We start from the raw sequence: 20,932 nt of genomic DNA, 5'->3' as shown, positions 1-20,932 counted from the left end.
TGTGAAACACGAGGTACTGGCTGTAATTTTTTAGATTTTAATGACAGATGCATTTCTGTTTAATATCAAAAAAAAAAAAAAACCACGGAAAAAATGGTGCTTGAAAAGCAATCCACAGCTGTTTCTACAGAAAGCCCGTTTTGTTCTTTACACTGAAAGAGTTGTTGTTCTGTTTAAAAATAGCATCAATGGAACAGCCAAACATCAGGGAATGATTCTGTAAAGGAGTTCCAGAATACAATCTGCTGAGTTGCAAGAGCACTACTCTGCTTTTAGCAAAAGAAACTATATTGTTCTAGGCAGCCTTAATGACTATAGCATTACTTCTGCGGGCTGAAGCAGCCGTAGGAAGGACAGATAAAGACATCCTCACGCTGAAAGCAAGGTGGGCTGGCACCGATTTCCTGTGACCCCGGGTCAAAGGCAGATTCAACTATTTGACTTTTTATTCCTCATCTGTAAAATTACAAACGCAGAAATACAAAATGGTATCAGCCACCTTTGGAACACTTTGAGATCTTTTACTGCAAAAGGGTGTGTAATTTACTTAAATAAAGGCTTTTGATGTAAATACGGACTGAGTCTGCTCTTTAGAAAAGGGATTTCTGGAATATGATACGTGCCACACTATTACACAACCAAGAAAGCCTACATTGTTCTTCTGTACAGAGATTTCGAAGAGCAATCCTCAAAAGTTCAGACAGGGTCCTCTCTGAACCCCGCTGCTTCAATATGCTCTGAACCTTCCAATCTTCATAATGAATTAAAGTTACCGTCTCATTTTGATAAAAGGAGGAAGTTTTGTACGGATAAGCTTCACTAGATTATTTCATACCGTACAAAATGCAAGAGAAATGAAAACAAGAAAAGAGAACAAAGGTGATCAGTTAACATTCAGGTAAGAGAAATAAGGCATACTTTCTCCTCCAGCTTCCTGATATATATATATATATGGATTTGATTCATTTTCATAACTGGTAGCACACAAACAGATAGTTTTGAGAAAGTCAGAAGAGGAATTTGGTTAACTCTGAGATGGCAGAGGGCCAAAATAAGGATGGCTTGTTCAGAATCAGAAAGGAAAGAATCACAAATAACTGAATAATCTGCTCCAAGATACCAGTCTCCACAAAGCAAGGACAAAGTGCTGTTGGCAAGGCAGTAGTAAGCCATGGAAGACTGCATGAAAGAAAGCATTGGCTTCTAGTTCAGGTAGATGATATGACTGACTGTTACCATGGCAATGAAATTGGTACAAGGAAATGAAGACAGAAAAGTCTTCATCGGGAACAAAAACTACAGAAATGACAGATTACGACCTCTACATTCACCATCTAGATAACATCCACTATTGTCCTTATTACTCAAGTCCTTTCATGCTGTGCTTTCTCCATGTGCCTGTTTTATCTCGATCACAGGCTGTTTGCTTTTTCAGTGCTGCATTTTCATTTTCAGACTCTACAGACAGGTCCTCTTGGGTGGGCCCTTCTGCAGCTCTCAGTGGAATCCAGCATTCTCCACTATGACAGCTGGATCATCATCCTCTTAACAACAGCAGCACTCCTCAATGCTTTGGCTGTGAAAAAGGCCCCTCTCCACTGATACCGGTCCCCCCATCCTTTTCCTGCACTAAATCATGACTGCCCCCTCCCAAGGCGAGATCAGATAGCAGGGATTCACTGCACAGATACTCATCTTCCATGCCCTCCATTCTTTCTGCCAGCTCTTCTGAAGAGAGCAGGTTCAGGTCAGGATAATCCACCAGGATTATATCCTGATTGCACTTGAAGCAATTGGAATTATCATAGACAGGAGGGTTTTCAGCATTCTCCAGTTTATTGACACTTGTATGATGAATTTAAGCTTTCTGACAGCAGTGTGCTTTCTTCTTTGGATTTTGTGGATGCCAAGGATCTGAGGACTGTATGCTAAAAGCAACTGCTTTACTAGTATAGCAAAGCTTGATGCTAGGAGTGTGGTGTAAACTATGCCAGTATAACTAGCTTTATTTTCACAGTGTCCAGAGAGATATGCTTGTTTCTCAGAAAATAATCTTCCTTTCAGTTTTTCTTCTTCATTTCTGTCTGCCTGGATCTGGAGGACAAGAGCTTCTTCTAGCACTCATGCAAGCAGCTACCATATAAGAAAAACACACACAACATGATTATTACCGATGAGTTTATCACTAAGTGATGCGATTACTGCAGGCTTACTGTCATCCTGCGACCTAACAGTCCATGTTTTTCCCTGGGTGTTGTTTCTTACCCTCTGTGTTTGTCCCCAGTCACAGGACACCGTTGCAAAGACATGCATGGAAGCTCAGAAAAGAAACCGCAGAACTGAAACGGTTACGATACAGCTCTCCTAATACTGAAGAAATAGCTCCTCCTGAAGGCAAAAATTAGGACCTGTGGCTCTAAATTATTTGGACTTTGCACGGTTTTGCATTGCATATAAGAAGATAATACTTTTTTATTATATTCGCACTGTATTGAGCCCTAAGCCCCCAAAAAGGAATATACAACGCGAGGAGTGCAGTTACAGAAAAATCCAGAGTGCAGACAAGCCCCGTTTACAGATGTGCTGGGGAATGACAGCAGGGTGATTTCTTGCTGAAGAATTGGCACCCTGCCTGGCATCACTTAGAGCGAGTAATGGATTTCGGTACTCATTGATAGACTATGATAGTCCCTGCTTATATTGGGAAGAACTCTGCCCTACCTCCTCAACAGCTTGATTTCTGTGCAGATTTCTTCATGATGACATGTTCCCCCATTTATGTCTATTCAGGGCCTAATCTAAAGGCTGCTGGTGGAACTGAAAGTTTCTCACCCCTGTTGTGCCTCCATAATATCACACTTGTGTGTCTCTACAAGATGTTTTCTTTCCTTTGTTTAAAAGTGGATTTATCCAGATCTCAAAAATCAGGCAGTATTGGCATGAATGTAAAATTTTATTTGGAAGGGAGGCCAAATTTTGCTCTTATGTACATCCCACAAAGCCTTGTTCAAACTGAAACCGGTATCAAAAATGTGTATCGGTGAGGAAGTTGACCTTTGCTATTAAATGTGCCATGAAATTCTATGATGTCATTACTACAACTACACAGGGCATTTAGAAAAGCAAAACATTGCTAACAGTTCCCCATGTTTTAAGGGATAATACTGAATAACTGAACCTGCACAAAAAAAAAAAAAAAAAAGATAAATTCACATAGGGAGTTTCCCTAAGAAACAAGGTCTGTAAGAAACAAACTTCTTACAGTGGATTACTCTTAAAACACGCATGAAAAAAGACAAAATATTGGAGCTTTGTTAATCTTCTTAGTATCTTAAAAGTGTAAATAATTAAAATTATTTTCTTGTGATTGAAACAGTTTACTTCAAATAAAAAATCTTGTACTCAGTGACATGAAAATAAGGTCATCTGGAAGTCAAACAAAATATAAAGGGGGCACACATACATGCCCAGTATGGCAGGATTCTCAGTATTAGGAGTGGGTTTAATTTATGACTTTCCCAACATTTTCCGATGTTACCTGTTCTTGTAATTCTAATTTTCTTATTCTTAGTCAGCTGGAAGATGAAAGAATCCAACGTATGAACACTAATTGCTGACGCAGTGAGTTAGATCATAAACTTTTTACCTATCTGTCATCCAAATACTATTTGATAAATAATCCTCTTTACAGTATTTTTGGGACCAGCACTGATTTTATACTTTGTACTTTTTTCCTGATTCCATGTAATGCCTGAAATTATCTGTAACCATTAAACCATGATAGTTTTATCAGAATATTTAATTCAAACAACACGTGCTTTATCCGAATATTTGTTTTAAACACCACATATGCCTAGCTGCTTTTTCTTTTAAAGGCCCAGCCTTATACCGTTTGCATCATCACTGTCCATTTACTTCAACGGAGGATTAGAAGATAAAGTGTCACTGTAATTTCCTGTGTACATACTCAATTTGAAATTGATACTGTCCCATGTGGGCAGATGCCTCTCCCTGTAAGAGCTACAAAGATTTACTTTGGCTTTGTGCTCACATTGTATTTTTCCAAAAACAATTTTAATGTGTCTGCAAGATGCATGCCAGCTTTCCAGTGCCACATGCGCAGTTGGTAAAAACCAGCTTTGACAGAAACGGTTTTCTTCAGAAGAGGTGCAAAACCTGATTTAAAGACTTAGCTCTTCTTTATATGGATCCAGAAAACTGAGAGAACCATCTGAAAAGTTATTTCAGTCCCAGAGGCAATCATCTCTGAAGTATGTGCAGAACTTCTATCCCCGTGGAAAACGTTATCTCCTATCAGGATCTCAAAAAAATTCTATTTCGGTAATTTTTTAGCAAAAGCATTTTTGCTGAATGTTATTAATTTCTTGTTTTCTCCCCCATTCTGGAAGCTAGTGACTCCAGAAAAAAATGCATTTCCTATTCAATTATTTGGCCATAAAATGCAAACATAAACTTGCAGGATTAATGACAGTGGCAAAGTCAAAATGCATTGCTCTAAGTTTACAGGACTTGCACGTAGACAAACTGAAACAGCCTCCAGGATACCCTGCACCCTTTTCCTGGCATAAGCATCCTAAGAAAAAATAACATATTCCCATCCTTCTTGCATATTTGATAGAGCTACATTCCTAATCAGTCTTATCAACATATAATTTATTAAATTTCAAATAAATATCATTCATGCCCCAACTTACTAATACCATAACTTACGTGGCATATAATTTGGATAAAACTTTTTCTTATCAAATTTGTAATGAAAATGTTTGTTTTACTAACTAAAAGGTATAAAGGATGTGCTTTTTTCCTAAGCAATTTAAAATATGTTGGCAGCAGTCGCATACTTGTACGTTTATGTTCTGACATGTACTAGGGCACATACATAAACAGACAAAAAGGCACACAACCGTACAAATATAGAACAATTCATATATGTCATCACAGTTTTCCAGGTGAAATCAGAGCCCTAAACCAATGTATCTAAGCTTATTTCATAACCCAAAACACAGCACCTCCTTTTTCCTGACGCCATCACCATCCAGCCACTCTGGCAACATGAACCTCCCCAGGTTGATGAGACAGAGCACAGCACTGAAATCCAGGGGGCACAATTAAGTTGCAGTGGATTTTAGTGACTCCCTGTAATGGGGCTATAAGGCAAGCAAGGTGCTGCTCATCATATCCTTCAAGCTAAAGCAAACTTCTCTGGTGAAATATTAATAGTTGCAGTCATTATATTTGTCTGGTACTACAATATGAAATTAACATCAACACTAAGTATTGGTATTCATAAAAATCACATTTTAGTTTCACGCTTGTTTGTGTCTATGCTAAAAGAATTTGTCTGGCTGTTTAGCGAGGACATACAACATCACAAGACTGACTATCCAAGACAAACAATAAGGAATGTTCCTAAACAAGATAGGAATACTTTTGAAAAAGGAATGCAGCATGTCCACAGAAGCAGAATTCTGAGATCTGACAATGCAAAAGCAAGACAAAAGAGAAGCTAAATTCATATCCTTATTCATTCCATTACTTCAGGGAAACAAATATTTCATCTGTATAAAACTGTACTGAATAAAGTCAGCATTTTGGATTCTCTATGAATGGTGAACTGGGCTTTAAGACCAAACTATACAGCTGTGTTTTTTAAAGGAGCCTAAAAGAAGTGAACCTTTTTCTGAACATAGCAGCTAAAAAGCACAGAACAGATCTTAACTGCAGGAAAAATTCATTTACAATAGCAACTAAAACAGTTCTCAGGTGGAACCTGTGAGTCACAATTCAGATCTGGATGCAGAAAGCCACTGTCTTCACTTATAGTTGTGACAAGAACACAGTCATTATCATACCAGCAAGTTTCTGATACTGAGGTGCTTCTTTTGGTTTGACATATAGTCATATTTAGGAAAAAAACCCAAGAATCATTATGAATATACAAAGAAATCTAGTTCCATAACAAGAGCAGAACTTTCTGCTAAAACAAGTATCAGAGCCACAGCAAAGCTGACTGACCGTAACTATTTCTTGTTCAGAGAGGATTTGTTGGGAGACAAAATCTCCTAACCATTTATTAACATAAGTCAAAGACAATTCACATCAAGAATCTGCAGAGAATATAATAATGTGTTATGATAACCCACAGCAACATATACATCTTAATTAAGTTTGAATGTGTATAAAATTAAACTGCACATTACCTGAAAAGGCTTGCTACCTGCCCAAGTATCAAAGCTCACAGTGCTTGTAATTCTTCACATGGTAAGTTCTGGGGTTTTTTGGTCTAACAGAAATCATAGTAAAGCACAGAAGAAAAGCTTCTGAACAGAGAGAAGCTTATTTAGAGGCTTATATAGCTGCAATGAGTGCAAAATCACAACAGGAATCAGAGGTTATTTGCAATGAAACACAGGTTTTCTCAGCATCAACCAAAACTCCTGCAGCTGTGGCACTGCAATCAAGCTGAAAACAACCCTTTGGAGAGGGTGCTGGTACTTCACTCGGTTCCCTACCAGCTCCAGTCCCAGTATGGTACAAAGGTGCATGAAGGCTGTATAACTTCTGCCCCCAGGTTGTAGTCCAGTTCTTCTCTCAGAACGGTTACAGCTAAGGGGGCAGGAGAGACAAAGAATGTCTCTCTGATTTTCTAACTGAAAAAGTATATACAGGAAACTCACAGCTGGGTTTGGATTTATCTCCAACCATGGGGATACACCCTGAGCCTTTAGTCTGTGGTAAGATCCATGCATCTATACAGGGACCATCAAGTCAAATAGACATGTATCTTGATCTGCATGAAGAGGGCAAGATGATTTATTTTGACTGTACAAGAGAAAGGAGAATTTTAAAGTTTTATAAAAGTATTTACAATCCCCCAGTAATACTATCAGATTTACAAAAAATCTACTATGAATTCCAATATTCATCATCTATTCATCACCTCCCTGATGAGGACAAGCTGAGAGAGTTGGGGGGTTCAGCTGGAGCTGAGAAGGCTCCAGGGAGACCTTAGAGTGGCCTCCCAGTACTTAAAGGGGCTACAGGAAGGGACTGTAGGGATAGGACAAGGTGTAATGGTTTAAACTGAAAGAGGGTAGATTTTGATTAGATATTAGGGAGAAATTCTTCCCTGTGAGGCCCTGGCACAGGTTGCCCAGAGCAGCTGTGGCTGCCCCCTCCCTGGAAGGGTTCAAGGCCAGGCTGGACGGGGCTTTGGGCAACCTGGGCTGGTGGAAGGTGGCCCTGCCCGGGGCAGGGGGGTTGGGACTAGATGGTCTTTAAGGTCCCTTCCAACCCAAACCATTCTATGATTATATTGACTTTTTCTTGATACTAGCCTTAAATTTATAGGCAATACATTGGAAAATTAACGTGGCTGTAGTCAGGTTTTATGATATAAGACTTTAGGTCCCTATGCTAGTTCATTTAAAAAATAAAAACATATCAGGAGACATTTTTCTGGTTGTTCTAAAATCAAATGAAAGAATAGTGGTCAGGGTGTGGCAGTTATCTAAAAATTAGGCTTCCAGCTGAAAGCCAGGGCAAAGAGAGGAGACATATTAGCCCAAATCTAAGAGTGAAGAATTGCTGAAAACCTGCAGTCTGGAGGACAGACAAAATAGGTCTTGGGTACTAGATCAAGTTTCAGAAAAACACAAAGTCTACCTCTGAAGGCACAGAGAGGAATAAAGAGAAGAGGGAAATGGCTAGAAGTCAGACTCCAGAAAGAGTCAAGAAGGGCTCTTTGACAGGAAACCTGTATTGTGCAGAAACAGGCTATGTGTCCCCAGGGGACCTGTAAATGTGGGAGCTCCTGTCGCACGTGTCAGTCATGGCCAATTACTCATGATTTCCAAGCCGTGCACACATATAGGTTATCAGTGCTGGATCCAAGAGAACCATTAGAATAGAGACCTGCTACTTTTTTCTGTTGTTGGCTCGGGTTTTGAGGTTGGGTTGTTTGGGTTTTTTGCAATAGATTTTACCGACTGCTTACAGGCTGACCCTTAAGATAGTTTTAAGGTGTATATCAGCAAAGACTCAGTTATACTGTTGCCTGCTCTTCTTTAATCTCCACAGAAGGTATCACTCATCCTCTATGAAGTCTCATTTTAGCAAAGACCAGGAAAAAAAAAACAAAAGAAAGCAGATCGGTAAACAAATCAAGAGCTCGGGCATGTGACTGAGTTCCTGCTTCTCAGCTGAGTCACAATAACTGACCTGGCCTGCTCTGGCTAATGTAGAGGTTGGATGAAAGTGGCTTAAACTAATCTTCACTGCCTGAGAGTTGCAACAAATCACACACCACAGCTCATTTCTGCAGCTAAGCAAGCACAGAGTATTTTGTTATATCAGACTAACTGAATCATAATACCAAACAGCATCGGCTGGAGCTGCCTAAGGTCTGCCTCTAAAACAAAGGTGAAGGAATGAATGATTGTAAGGAAAAGAACTGTGTGATAGCAACCATAACAATCAAAGACAGAAGCAATAAAGAGCTTTATTTGGGAAAAAGAGGACAGAGACCCTTGTCTCCTGGCTCAAAACATGCAGGTAAGATGAATTTGGAATTTTTCTGCTGTGACGGTCTCTCCTGTGTTTGAAGGTACAGGATTTTGTGTGTCTTTATAAAACAAGAAAGATCATACAAAAGAACACATCTTACTTGAATCAAACCTAAATGCTGGCTAGAAGCTTTCACGCAAAGATAATAGCAAAATGGATTATCTTTTGAGTCAAGAAACAGCGTAATAATGACTTATGTGATTCACGACACTTTCCAGCATGTATTTTTTTCTACCATTTCTTAATGCAACAAATTTAGACAAATGCCAAATCCCCCGATGCTATCAGTCCAGTCTGACTTAAGTAAGTTCCACTCCTCAAAACTGCCTCAGTAAAGGAGATAGAGTAACAGCCTACATGGTACTGTATTCTCTATACATAAGCATGCAGTAACTTACTGTATAAGCTTTATTTTCCAAGCGGCAATAAGAAGGCCTTTGCCTGATGGTTAGAGCAAATGCAGATGCAGATGTTTTAAACAGCTGTGTCTGCCTGAAAAGACTGCAGCTGCCCTCCATTAGCTTTTAATTTACTGTGGTAAGCTTGCCAACCCAAAAATTTATAAAATGCCTCAACATATGGAACTAGTATTTACCTGCGAGGCAAGAACATTCATTCCCAAACTCTCCAAGATCACCCGTGCCTGATTTAAAAGCTGAACACTAGATGGAGCTCTGTCCTTGTAGCACCAGCAGGTAAATTTAGATACTTGCAGCTGTCTCAGGTAAAATTCTAATTAGTTACACGCAGGCGGCCAGATCAGTGGCCTGTTTATATGTCTTTTAAAATGCTGAATAGAAGTAACAGTACGATCCTGAAAGCCTTTTTTAAAAACTGCATGTGTCCATGAAAGCTTCTGGAATACGAACAAAGAACTTGGGGAAAAAAAAATAAAAAACAGATAACAGATCAACAAGTATGGTATTCTCTGACAAAACTATATATTCAGGATTTTTTTTTAAAGTATTTAATCTGCCCTAGTATGAGATGTCTGAAAAGAAGACTTTATATCATGTGTACAGATACAGAACAGTTGATGCTCTAAACCATGAGAGAAAAAATAGTAAGCTCTGTTTTAGTATCAAGTAGCTGTAGCTATCCTGCAAGACTGCAAGGAAATTTCAAGTGTAATTTTATGTAGAGACAAAATATCTTTATTTAAACTCTCCTCTTGAATATTTCACATTAACTCCACCAAATAATGACAGAGAAAAACCCACAATCGTATTTACTCATTAAAAAAAAAAAAAAAAAGAGTATACTACATATGCTAAAGAAAAGCTTTCAAAGGGTAAGGATGTGCACCTTACCAGAGGAACTGGAAACATGACTGGCCCCAAATCTCTGTTAAAGATAAGGCAAGCTACACTTTCTAATGAGATGTAATTAATTAGCTTTATGGAGTCAATGGGGAAGGATTCTCGATTACATTTTTTCTGGTCTACAGCTGATTTAACCAAATTTACATGAAAGGAAATCTCTGAGGATTTAAATGGATCGTTTTTCTTTCACCAACAAGAGATTATACAGTTCTTGCAGGACTGTGAAAGTTGCATCACAACGTTTATTCCTTGTCTTAATGCTGGTGTTTCACAGCCTGTACAGTCTCTGAATAAAGTACTATGATTTGGGGAAAACAATGAAATCACACTGTGACTAACCTTTGCTGGAGTCCTCTCGGAGTAAAGCTTGAGACAGAGAAGGACATGAGGTCTCGGGGATCTGTTGTGAGAATTCTTGAGTAAATGGGTAATGAAAAATCAGAATGCTTGGGACTGAGTTTAGACCACGTTACTTGCAGCTAGTTTACTCCCCTTTACAAACAGCAAGCTTAAAGCTTTATGAAAGCTTTTCAGCAAATAAAACAGCAATTTGGAACATGCTGCAAATTGACGTATCAAAACATGAATATTTGTTCCTGCCTTATAGCCATGAGCTTCTATCTAGGGAGCGTCGCTGTTTAGAGCCTTCATCCAAGTGTCTCTTTTGGTCCCTACCCTTTGGTGACTATGAGCCATTTTGCCACTTTTCTGTACAACCCAGTAAGCGGCCAAGCACTGCACTACGAAAGAACAAGCATAAGCCTAAGCACCATGCAGGCGTGCTTGCAGAACATGACCTGCACTCAAACACAGGGCCTCTAAGCATTGTCAGCGTGACCCATAACGTGACTGTGACACTGAGGAAGAGAAACTTTGACAGTTCTGCTCAATAATTTTTAATAACATAAAAAAAATATACCCTGGTCAAGACAGAGAGCAACACGTGGGATCTCACAGTTAACCTTCTACTGATTTTTCAAGATGGAAGAAATGAAGATGGTCCGTAAAGCAGTGTCCAGCAGTGTTCTCTTTTGGGGTTCCTAACTTGTTTTTTTCATAAGTCCTTTCTGAGAGGGATGGTTATGCTCTCCCTGAATAAGCTTCATTGTTATATAAGAGAGGCAAAGACTTAACACAATGCCAGCTTTGTGACAGTAATGTGTCTGCACTACTGCAGAAAAGAAACAAACCTCTCTTATTGAGGGGGGACTTCTGGAATGGTAATTAGCGGAGAGGCCAGGACAGCTGAGGGAGTGCTGCTGAAACCCACTACACTGAGAGAGAGAGATGTAGAATTGATTTGCTTCAGTTAAAATTATATTAAACAGGACAGACAGGATCAACAAGCTGAAGGTAGCCCAAAATTAGGATCCTCTCTGCTTTCCAGTGGTACAGCAATAGTGTAGTAGTATCGGCACTCCATGTATCAAATACAGAAACGGAGCAATAAAACGCTTACACGTGAATGCTGTGGCAGTAGTGGGACAGTGGTTCATATTCTGTGCTTAGCCTGTGCTGCTCAACCTCTCTGCTTCTGCCTGTGCTTCCTGAGGGAGTGGCAGCAGCTGCACAGCCTCTCTGCTCCCGTCCTTCCCCTTCAGAGCACGAGGGCAAGGCGCCGCTCGCCTTCCTGGGCGCTGGCTGACGCTGCTTTTCTCAACCGCACGCTGGAGTACAGCATGTATCAGCAGGGTCTTGACTACTCCAGGTCAGGAATAAATAAGAAAGGAGGTAACAACCCTACGTGGCCATAAAGGAGTAAATGAGGTCCCAGATGCTGCTTCCATCAAGTGGAAAGTGACCCGGGTGCACATCCTCCTGTGAGGCTAGTTGGGGAAAGGGAGAGGAAACCAGCCTCGTGTTGAAAAAGACTCTCAGCTTTGCCCAGACTGTTCTAAACTCCGCTGACTTCTTCCCAAATGGTTTAACGATACTAAAACAAGCAGCGCTATAGGAATCCTTCTTGGTATCAGGATTACGAAAGATGCTTAAAGTGTTATCTATCATTAGAATTTTGGCCACTCCTATACATGACCTATTTAAGATGATTACCTCAAAGCTGAGAGGAAAGACAAGAAAAGTTCAAAAGCAAGCTAAATTAACACAGAGCGTGTGGATTCCTGACAGTTTTAATTATTCTTTAGCATGTTCAGAGACGTTTCAAAGGCGTTCTACTTCACTTCCCATTTTCTCCCTCTCACACCTTGGGCATGTTTGCTCTGTAAGTGAGGTCCAATTCTTTTTCTGGAATATCTGGTGTGTGATTCATAGTCTCGGTCTCACGCATAAGTTTAAAAGAAAACTGAAATCATACATAACTCTTCACAAAGTGAGATAGTGCATCAGTTGGTAACAGGGAGAAAAATGTTTCAACGTTCCAAATACGGTACAAGCTTACACTAGGGAAAAGGAAATTCTAAAATTGAGGACTATTATTACAAGTAGTAGAATTACATTAAAACATCATGCATATTAAAGATGCTTAGACTATTTACATGGAAATCAACATGATCACAGAAGGAAGACAGCAAACTGTGGTGGTCGAAATATAACCACTCCACTAGCAGTGAAAAATGTGTTTTAGCTATACTGTTGATGTTACAAGTACTCAAAACTCTTTAGCTCACCTGCTGCTAAATGCTTGCTGTTGTTTAGCCAACTCCCTAGAAGACTGATGTAATCAGAAGTACTCAGCTGACCTGTGTCGGTGGGATGACCTGTTTGGGTAAAAAAAAACCAGAAACCCTTAATAGGTTTTGGATCAACAAGGCACTCGGAGAGAACAGTGAACTCCCAGTGACCAAAACTTGCAGCACTTTTCATACTTCTAGAAGTAATCTTGGAATCTCTACGGAGAGAAGGAAAGCCTACACTTTTTGAGTGCAAGTTTTTAGGTTTTGCTTCTTTGGAGACTTCCTGTACTAGAGATTTTTGTAATCCTAGACATAGCATTAGAGAATGTTCTTGAAACAGGAGTCAACAGAAATAGGGCATAAAATACTTAGAGCAATTCGAGTGGCCTGTGCTATTATTTTACTAATGGAAATAAATAGATAAGAAGTGCTTTAAGTCTAAAAACACCTGATTTTTAAATTTTTGGAGAAAGACTATTGCTTTTCTCAGTAACATAATGTTTTACATTAACCTAGAAAATTCCTAGTATATATAACTGAAGATATCCATATATATATAACCTAGAATATTCCCGGTATGTAGGAATATGCACAAAAAGATGCCTTGTACCACTATTGAAAACACCATGAAAACAATCAGTTGTTCGACTGCCCGTAAGAATGACGCAAAGCATAAAGCTCATCAACTGGGGGTGCAGGGAGCGGGGCGAGTCGTCCAAACCCTTCCCTTCCCTCTGAAACCCAGCGGGGAACTCACTGCCGGTGCCCAGCTGCCCCCTCTGCAGTGCGAGTCCGTGTGGAGCCAAGGCCCGGAGGCCACAGCCCGACCCGGCCCGTTCCCTTCGGGCCCCTGAAGCCGGCTCTGCCCCCCCCGTCCGCCCCGCCACGCACCGCAGCCTCGGCGCGGAGTCGGTTTTCCGGCGCCACGCGGGGCTGGCGGCTGAGCGCTGGCGGCTGAGCGCCGCCGTTGCCGCGGGGAGCCGGGCGGGCCCGGCGGGGCTCTCGCCGAGGCGGGGGTCGCCGCGGGGCGGGGCGGGTCCTGCCCCCGCCGCCGCTTCGCACCTGCCCGCCCCCTCCCCGTCACGTGGGGCCGCGCCCGCCACAGCCGCGGCGCGCGGGGCGTTCCCTCGGGCGCGCGGGGGGCGCGCGGGAGCCGCCCGCCCTGAGGCGCACCTGGCGGCCCGGCAGGTCGGGCCCCGCGGGCGGTGCGGGCCGGTCCCGCCTCAGCTCGCCGGGCGCTTCGGGTGTCCCCGCGGCGGCAGGCTGGGCGGCGCGGCGCAGCGCCGGGCCCTGGCGGGTTCTGGGGAGTTTCGGCCGTTTTCCCCGAGGCGATCCCCTCGCGGACCCGGCCGCGCCGCCTGGTCCTCTCCTCTCTCAACGCCTGGCGGTGCCTGGGACGGTTAAGGACTTGTCGCGGTTTAACCCCAGCCGGCAACTAAGCTCCGTGCTGTTGAGAAGACTTTTAAATAGACGCGGCTCCCGTAAGTTAAATATTTATTCTCCCTGTGAGCAAAGCTTTGAAACTTGAGTTCAGCTGGCAGTTCAGTAAAAAAAACCGTTTTATTAGCGTAGAACTGTCGGTTGAGAACCTGCTGTCAGCAATGCCATCCAGCGCAGCCGGGTTCCCTGAAGTGGAAGCGAGGTCTTCTCCACCCCCGGTCTGTAATTGAGAATTAATTCGGGGAAGAGGTTTGCGGGAGAAATAAAGTAGTTCAGAGGGTGTTCAGAAGAGGAGAGCTGGAAGATGAAACTGCCTGTTGTGGGCTGTTGTACCGGTACAGAGAGATAAGGGCGGTAAGAGCACGAAGAGATGTCAAGTGATCTCCAGTTTTCATCGTTCAGCACTCATGTTACCCTACTGCTACCATAAAAATACCTCATGTTTATCGTTTACCAGAAGGATAATGAATCGCGCCCCTTTGTGTATTAAGATTTGCTCCGTTTTGCATGGGGCAAAGTGAGATGTTAAGCATTCATTTGGTAGGTCGGTAACTCTGGCTGTACCCGGGTAAAGTGCAGTATGTTCTTCTGAAGATTTGCATGTACAAAACATGTGTTTATTTCCATAGTCATAAAGGTCTTCTGCAATTTCGGATTTTTAATTGCAGGGTTTTGGCAGGAGGGGGCAATAGCGAGGGGCACTTTTCTGTGGTTTTTTTGGTTTGTTGTGGGTTTGGGGTTTTTTTGAACAGAAACATGCGAACAGGTGCGTGCAGGGCACTTGTATGGAAATGTGGAAGGAGTAGATGGGAGAGCAAAGAAGGCTGAATTTCAGCTTCCCAGGTTTATTGATTTACTTTGCTTGTGTTCCTGACTTTGGCTTGGCTCTGCTGTATGAACTTGTCTAAAACCAACAAATCTTTATGCTGCCTTGTATCTTCCTGATGGAGAAATGCTTGGAGTAGAACTCGGTATACCAGGAGAGTGAAAGGACAAATTGGGACAAAGCTAAGCAAATAAGGGTTGTTTTTAAATGATGTGGATTTACCCTCTGTTTGCTGATAGCTCCGGTTGGAAGCAATTGTAGGGGCCTCCTGAAGCTAAAGGAAACCCAGTGTAAATTTGAGCAGAGGGAGAACTCAAACTTTAGGTTTGTCTTCAGAGTAAGTATAGCTCGCTACAAGAATATGAGGTAAAAAAATATATTTTAAAATAATTTGTAATATATAAAATAATTTCAAGTCCCTGGAACAAGATTTAAGCTGAGGGATAGCTCAAGACTAATCGTGCCACCGACTGCTGATATTTATGTGTTGTAGACACTCGTGATATGCCTGTGACTGTTACAAACAAATGTTAGCATCACACTTGAAAACTTAAATGCTTTATTTACATAAACCAGGTAATAATCAAGTGTCTTGGCAAAACATATAGCAGTTTATCTATTGTACATCTGGGACTCTGCCCTATGAAAAGCACAGATTTAAAGGGAGGGGGCAGAAATTGATGTGTGGTTGAAGCATGGTAGGAATTGGGGTGGTAGTGTTGTTCTCTGGTTCAGTGTTCCCTTGCTGCTTTCATCTCCTGTCCCAGGAAGCTGAGGAATGGTGGCAGAGGGCACTGCTGCTACCACCTTGATTTCACTCCACAAACCCCATCCATGTAACAACTATTCTAGAAGCAGGGAAAGGAATAGGTAGAGATGGGGTAAGAAGCACTATCCTCCCCTCACTCCTGTATCTGATCTCACTTCATTTTTGTTGACGTGGTACCAGCAGTGTGGAAAAGTGATTGGGGGGGGGAGAGGTGTAACCAAATAGAATACATTGGTGTAGGCATAGATTGGAGAAGTGCTTTCTGGGTTCTTGAATCCTTTCTCCCTGTTTTCGCTGTCATGCTGCTGTCACACTGAGTCTCTGTTACTCTAGACTGCCTGTGCAGGCTCTAAGGCAGCATAATGTGACTTGATGTGGTAGAGTGTTTGAATGGAGGATGGGAAGAGAACAGATGTAAAAGAGTAAGCGAAGGCCTTAAGAATCACATTCCCTGAACACTTTTTAATAGGGTCAGTAAACAAGGGGGAAAGGCAAAGGGAGAGTGTGACATAAGTACAAAACATCGGAAAATGAAAGACAACAAAAGATAGTGATCCACTTTTTTTTTTTTTTTTTTTTTTCCCATGTGCAGCTCTGCTTCTAGTTGTCATTTACCTAACTTGTTTCCTGTTTGCCTCTTTCCGGTCTCTCTTTCTTCAAAACAAACAAACTCCCACAAAAACCTATAAAGCACTTATCCCTAGACACTACTTTCACTCATATTAGACTATTCAGATACAAACCAGAAACTTCATTCACTTTCCCCACAGCTAGGGATTTGTTTGAGCTTTTCAGCTCAAACAAATGAGGGCCTTGACCTGGTAAGATTAGCAAAGGACTATGTTCTTACACATAATGCAGAGCCTCGGTGAGGCTTTGCTAGTTAGCAAAAAATCCACCTTCCTCCAAAAAATTATATTTACAGGAATAGGGTGAAGGCATCTTCTTGCTTTAGATGTCCATAGTATGATTCAGATTTGGTGTTTATCAAAGCAGAGAAATGATGCATAAGGAAATGTGTTTTGTGATAATGATCACTCAATATAGATGCAAATGTTACCGTTCAGTGTACTGTGCCAAGCAAGGCTCTTCTGCATTTTCCAGAAATACCTAATTGTGCAGAAATAGTAATGCGACAGAAGACAGCATTGTTTAGGGCAGTAAATGAGAACCTTCAGAAGTCACTTTTCTGTTAGTGAAATTGCATCATTCAAATCTTTGGAGGTGTTTATCACCACATTTTGTCACCTCATCCTCAGAGTTCAGTGAATTCAACTTTCTTAAGATACAATCTTGAAATTCTCATAAGCTACTGAATAAAGCTCAGCCAGCAATGGCTGCCCTTGGAGGCATGCTTGGTGAGTTACCAGAGTTCAGTAGATGTGTAAGAAATCATTTCACTTCAGTAACTTGATCCCTTGAAAACTGGAAAGTTTAAGCCATGTACTATTTTAAGTTCTCTAAGTTTTTCTCGGTTTGCTTTTGCCTGTTCTGTGCTATTAACTCACCTGTTACTTTGGAGAGCTAAAGAAACTGAGACTCTGGCCTTTGGACAATCTGTTCTTTAACTGTGTCTGATCACCAGCTCTGACGTGATAACATGTCTTTGATAAACTCTGACAGCTTGAATTTCTTCTTGCACCCCTTTTGTAGTTCTTCTTTTAAATAGATGCACATTAAGCAACACAATAAAGGTACTTTTTTTTTTTTTATTGTATCTAGATGCCTCTGCCTATATGTTTTAGCACATTTTTATTTCAGGTCTCTTGTGATCTTGTAACATTACAGTTACCGCTTTTGTTTGTCTGCATCTTTGTGTGTTTACTTACTATAAAACCATTTCCCAATAGCACTGTTGCTTTTATTTGGCAATTCATTGATGCAGAGAACAAAGAAGTTAAATTACAAAGATAATTCCTTTCTCAAAGAAACATAAAAAGTAAATCCTAATGTCATTGCTGCCAGTCTAGGTCAATTTGTGGATTTTAAGTTTATCCTGTGCATCTGCAAAGTTACAATGTAGTAGTTTAAAGGACTGTAAGCATGGCCTGGATTTTAAACTCTAATTTGATAACCGGTAAAGCAAGATTGTTGTGAATGTTGTGTAGCTTACTAGTATTTCTGGAAGACCTGTAACCCAAAGTTGCTGAGGGGAAAAAGCTGTATATTTTCATACTGATCAAAGAGGAAAAATTGGTATCTCCACATGAATAAGACAGGACATTACTTCTCTGCCAAATGATCAACAAACTAATGGGGACCCATTAGGGTGTTTCTCAACTCTATGTGATAATACGAAACGTATCTTTATATTTATTTTATATGCACATAAAAATGTCTGTTCATCTGGTTAGCTGAATTTTCTAGGTAAAACTTGAAGTAACTGAAGATAAAAGTTAAAAATTGAATACAGGGAAAAAAAGAGTGCTTTGTGGTTTAGAGAGGGGAAAAGATAACGAACCTGATAGTGACCAGATAGTATGTGGCAGACAGCATGCCTGGAAGGGTAAATGATGCATCTGACTTCCAAAAAGTTGTGATGACAGAGTGTGACCTGCTGATTGTATGAGAGGTCTTTTGCATATCATCCAAGGGCACGGTGCTAAACTGATGATACTTTCCTGAAGCAGATGTGAATTTGGAGAAAACAGATCAGCAAGCCTGATTCTCCTTCAGCAAAATCTTGAATTAGGCTGGAGGGGTGAAATAAGACTGAACGCTCAAAATCAAGATATGCTGGATGGAAGAAAAAGATGGGTCCAGAGCCTGGCTCTGTTGCAAGGGTTGCTTATCAAATGTGGACTGAGAGTCCTGTTTTCGTTAGAGTAACAATGCAACATGGATGAATATTCATAGAGAATGAGTCACTTGCTGGCTAGGTCTTCATACTCTAAAATCAACAGATTGTATGCCAGTTAAATTACTAAAGATAAATCTAAACTGCTCAATTCTTATCTAGTTTTCAAGCACTGACAGTATGGGAACTGCTGTTTTACATTATCCTGCTCTGAAGACAAGTCTGGCTGGTCTCCACATTGAGAGGTGACTTCGCTGGGGATGCCTTCTTGTTTCTGTCTGTACTGCTCATACAAAGAAATAATTTTGTTTCCAGTTTGCACTATTTTCAACCCAAGGTTTGTTTCAGAAGTCTTAGCTTGACGGGAAAATATTTGCCAAGTGTCTCCTGAATATAGTGAATCATATTTTTGTCCCATTACAATACAGTGCAGATGGTAGCATCTGCTTTAATAACGCATAATCAGAACCTCTTATTCTAATGACATTGCAGTAAGCTTTATGAATGTGTTTCTGTGATGATGATGAGCTCACGCATGTAATCCAGTCAGCTCCTAAACGGAAGTAGTTTGATGTTTCGCTCCTGAGAAAAAAATTTCCCTAGCAAAAAACCTTGGGGACGTAAATCTGGTATTTTAAATAGATAGGAAACTGGCACAAACCATCCTGGGAAGCAAAGATTTTGCATTTCACCTGGATGGTATTTGCTGTGTGCAGTATTAGGGGCTGTATTAAGATCTTCTTGCATAAGACTTCTCCATCTTAAAATTTTCTATCATTCTGTAGTTCGTAATGAAATTACTGTTAAATCATCTTTGTCCTATACATTCGGTGCCTTGGTGACATTCCAGCCAATGTTAACCTATATGCTAATAAAAACAAGCTCAGGAATTGAAGTAGGTGATACGAAGAGGTGCATTCAAGCCTCAACTATTCTGTGACTCAAATATTCTGAGATAACACTCCCATGTACTTAATAAAACTGTTCTTGTTAGGTTTAAGTGTAGATCTTCACAGTGCAGTTAATATAATCCCTTACCTGAAATTTAGTATTAATTACATTCCCTTCTTTCTTGTGGAAAAACTCTTTTTTCAAGTTTCACTGCCCAACCTAAGGTACGAAGTTGTGCTTCGGTTTGTTTATGATTGTAACCTCTCTAAACCTCAGTTTCACTGCCTGATTTATGGTCACCCAGCAGGCCAGGAGAAAAAATGGCAAAACAGGTCACTGAATCTTGAGATGTATTCAGGACATGCATTAACAACACCAGAAACTGTGAGACTGTAGGAAGTGTGGTTACACCTTCAACCCAGATACTCAGATGTGGACCCCAGCTACCACCCTTGTTACCTGTGCGTTAAATGGACTTACTGCTAAAAAAAAAGAAAAAAACCCAAACAAAACCTGACACACACGCCCCTGAAGAAGCAAACAAACCTCCTCTAGCTGAATTTAAGGCACATTTATGCAAGTGCTATGTAAGCATATATATAGAAGTAAAGCATTTGTTGTAAGCTCTTTTGTGATACATACTTTAATAATTATTTCAAGAAGGGAAGTAGAACAAATCATGGAGCAGAAATGCAGACTGGTTGTAAAATGTCAACGAAAATGGGATATGCAATTCTCTTAAGGGAAGTGTTCACTGTATCTAAAAAAAAATCAAAACAAGTTTCCTTCTTTTATTGAAAGTACTTTCCTGTAATGAAAAGTAGTGTTAGTACAGATTATATTAAAACTGAACATCTCAGCCACAACCATTATAAATGATTATTTCAATATTTCTTGAATTAAAATGTTCTTCAGTGTAGGAAGCTGAATGTATCCAAAGTAGCAATTTTACCTGAAACTGAAAAGAGCAGTTCATGGTCTGATTTGACAAACTTCGTGTGTACAAAAGGAAAATCGTATTAGAACCTTTTGTTACTATAAGAAAGGAGCGTTGTTACAACAAGCTTCTGTGCAAGGAAAAGGTCTGTTCTGGCCTGCTTTGCAGAAGATATTGTAGTGTTGTGAAAAATACTTAATATTCCACAATAGTTACTCACCTATACTTTGTCCAGTGCATGCAATGTTTCATAATAGTTGTAGATTAAGCTAAGGATTAGTAAACCGTTGCAAGAATCGTGGTCCAAATCTGTTTTGCTTTGATTGTATTCTCCACTTTAATTAGGAATTTTGGTAACATCTTCATTTTGTTCATAGATTGTGAAGCCCAACTGGTTCTCATTTCACATAAAGTACTTGCAAAAGGACAGACTCTAGAAGGCTTCTTTTTTTTTTTTTTTTTAGCATGGGGAAGGGATTATTTTGTGTTCAGAGTAAATTCTTCGGTACAAAGGGAATTCGTGCTCTAGAATGAGTTTAGTATGGATTCAGCAGTCATTTGTAGTTTCTTCTCTAATCAAAGCTTCTGATTATCCGGGAACTAATTGCCAGGGAAGGGACTAGCAGCTGCTCCCTTCCTTTGGAAACCCAGATTTGGGTACTTAGGAGAGGAGGTTCCAAAAGAATTCCAAGAGACTGATAAAACTGCCATGTGAAGCAGCTTGCCTAATT

The 20,932-nt window shown here is 40.7% G+C and overlaps 1 protein-coding gene across 1 annotated transcript in view; it reads left to right on the top strand.

The window, feature by feature from the left end:
- The first annotated feature begins 13,732 nt into the window (after window positions 1-13,732).
- The window catches only part of PPFIBP2 (PPFIA binding protein 2), a 105,220-nt gene continuing 98,020 nt past the window's right edge, over window positions 13,733-20,932 (top strand). Inside the window, exon 1 of the mRNA XM_074918039.1 lies at window positions 13,733-14,022. The gene's annotated coding sequence lies outside the window, so the exon portion shown is untranslated. The remainder of the gene's footprint in view (window positions 14,023-20,932) is intronic.

This window comes from Athene noctua, chromosome 14, assembly GCF_965140245.1.
Source record: "Athene noctua chromosome 14, bAthNoc1.hap1.1, whole genome shotgun sequence".
Lineage (NCBI taxonomy): Eukaryota > Metazoa > Chordata > Aves > Strigiformes > Strigidae > Athene > Athene noctua.
This window is presented reverse-complemented; position numbering and strand designations above follow the sequence as displayed.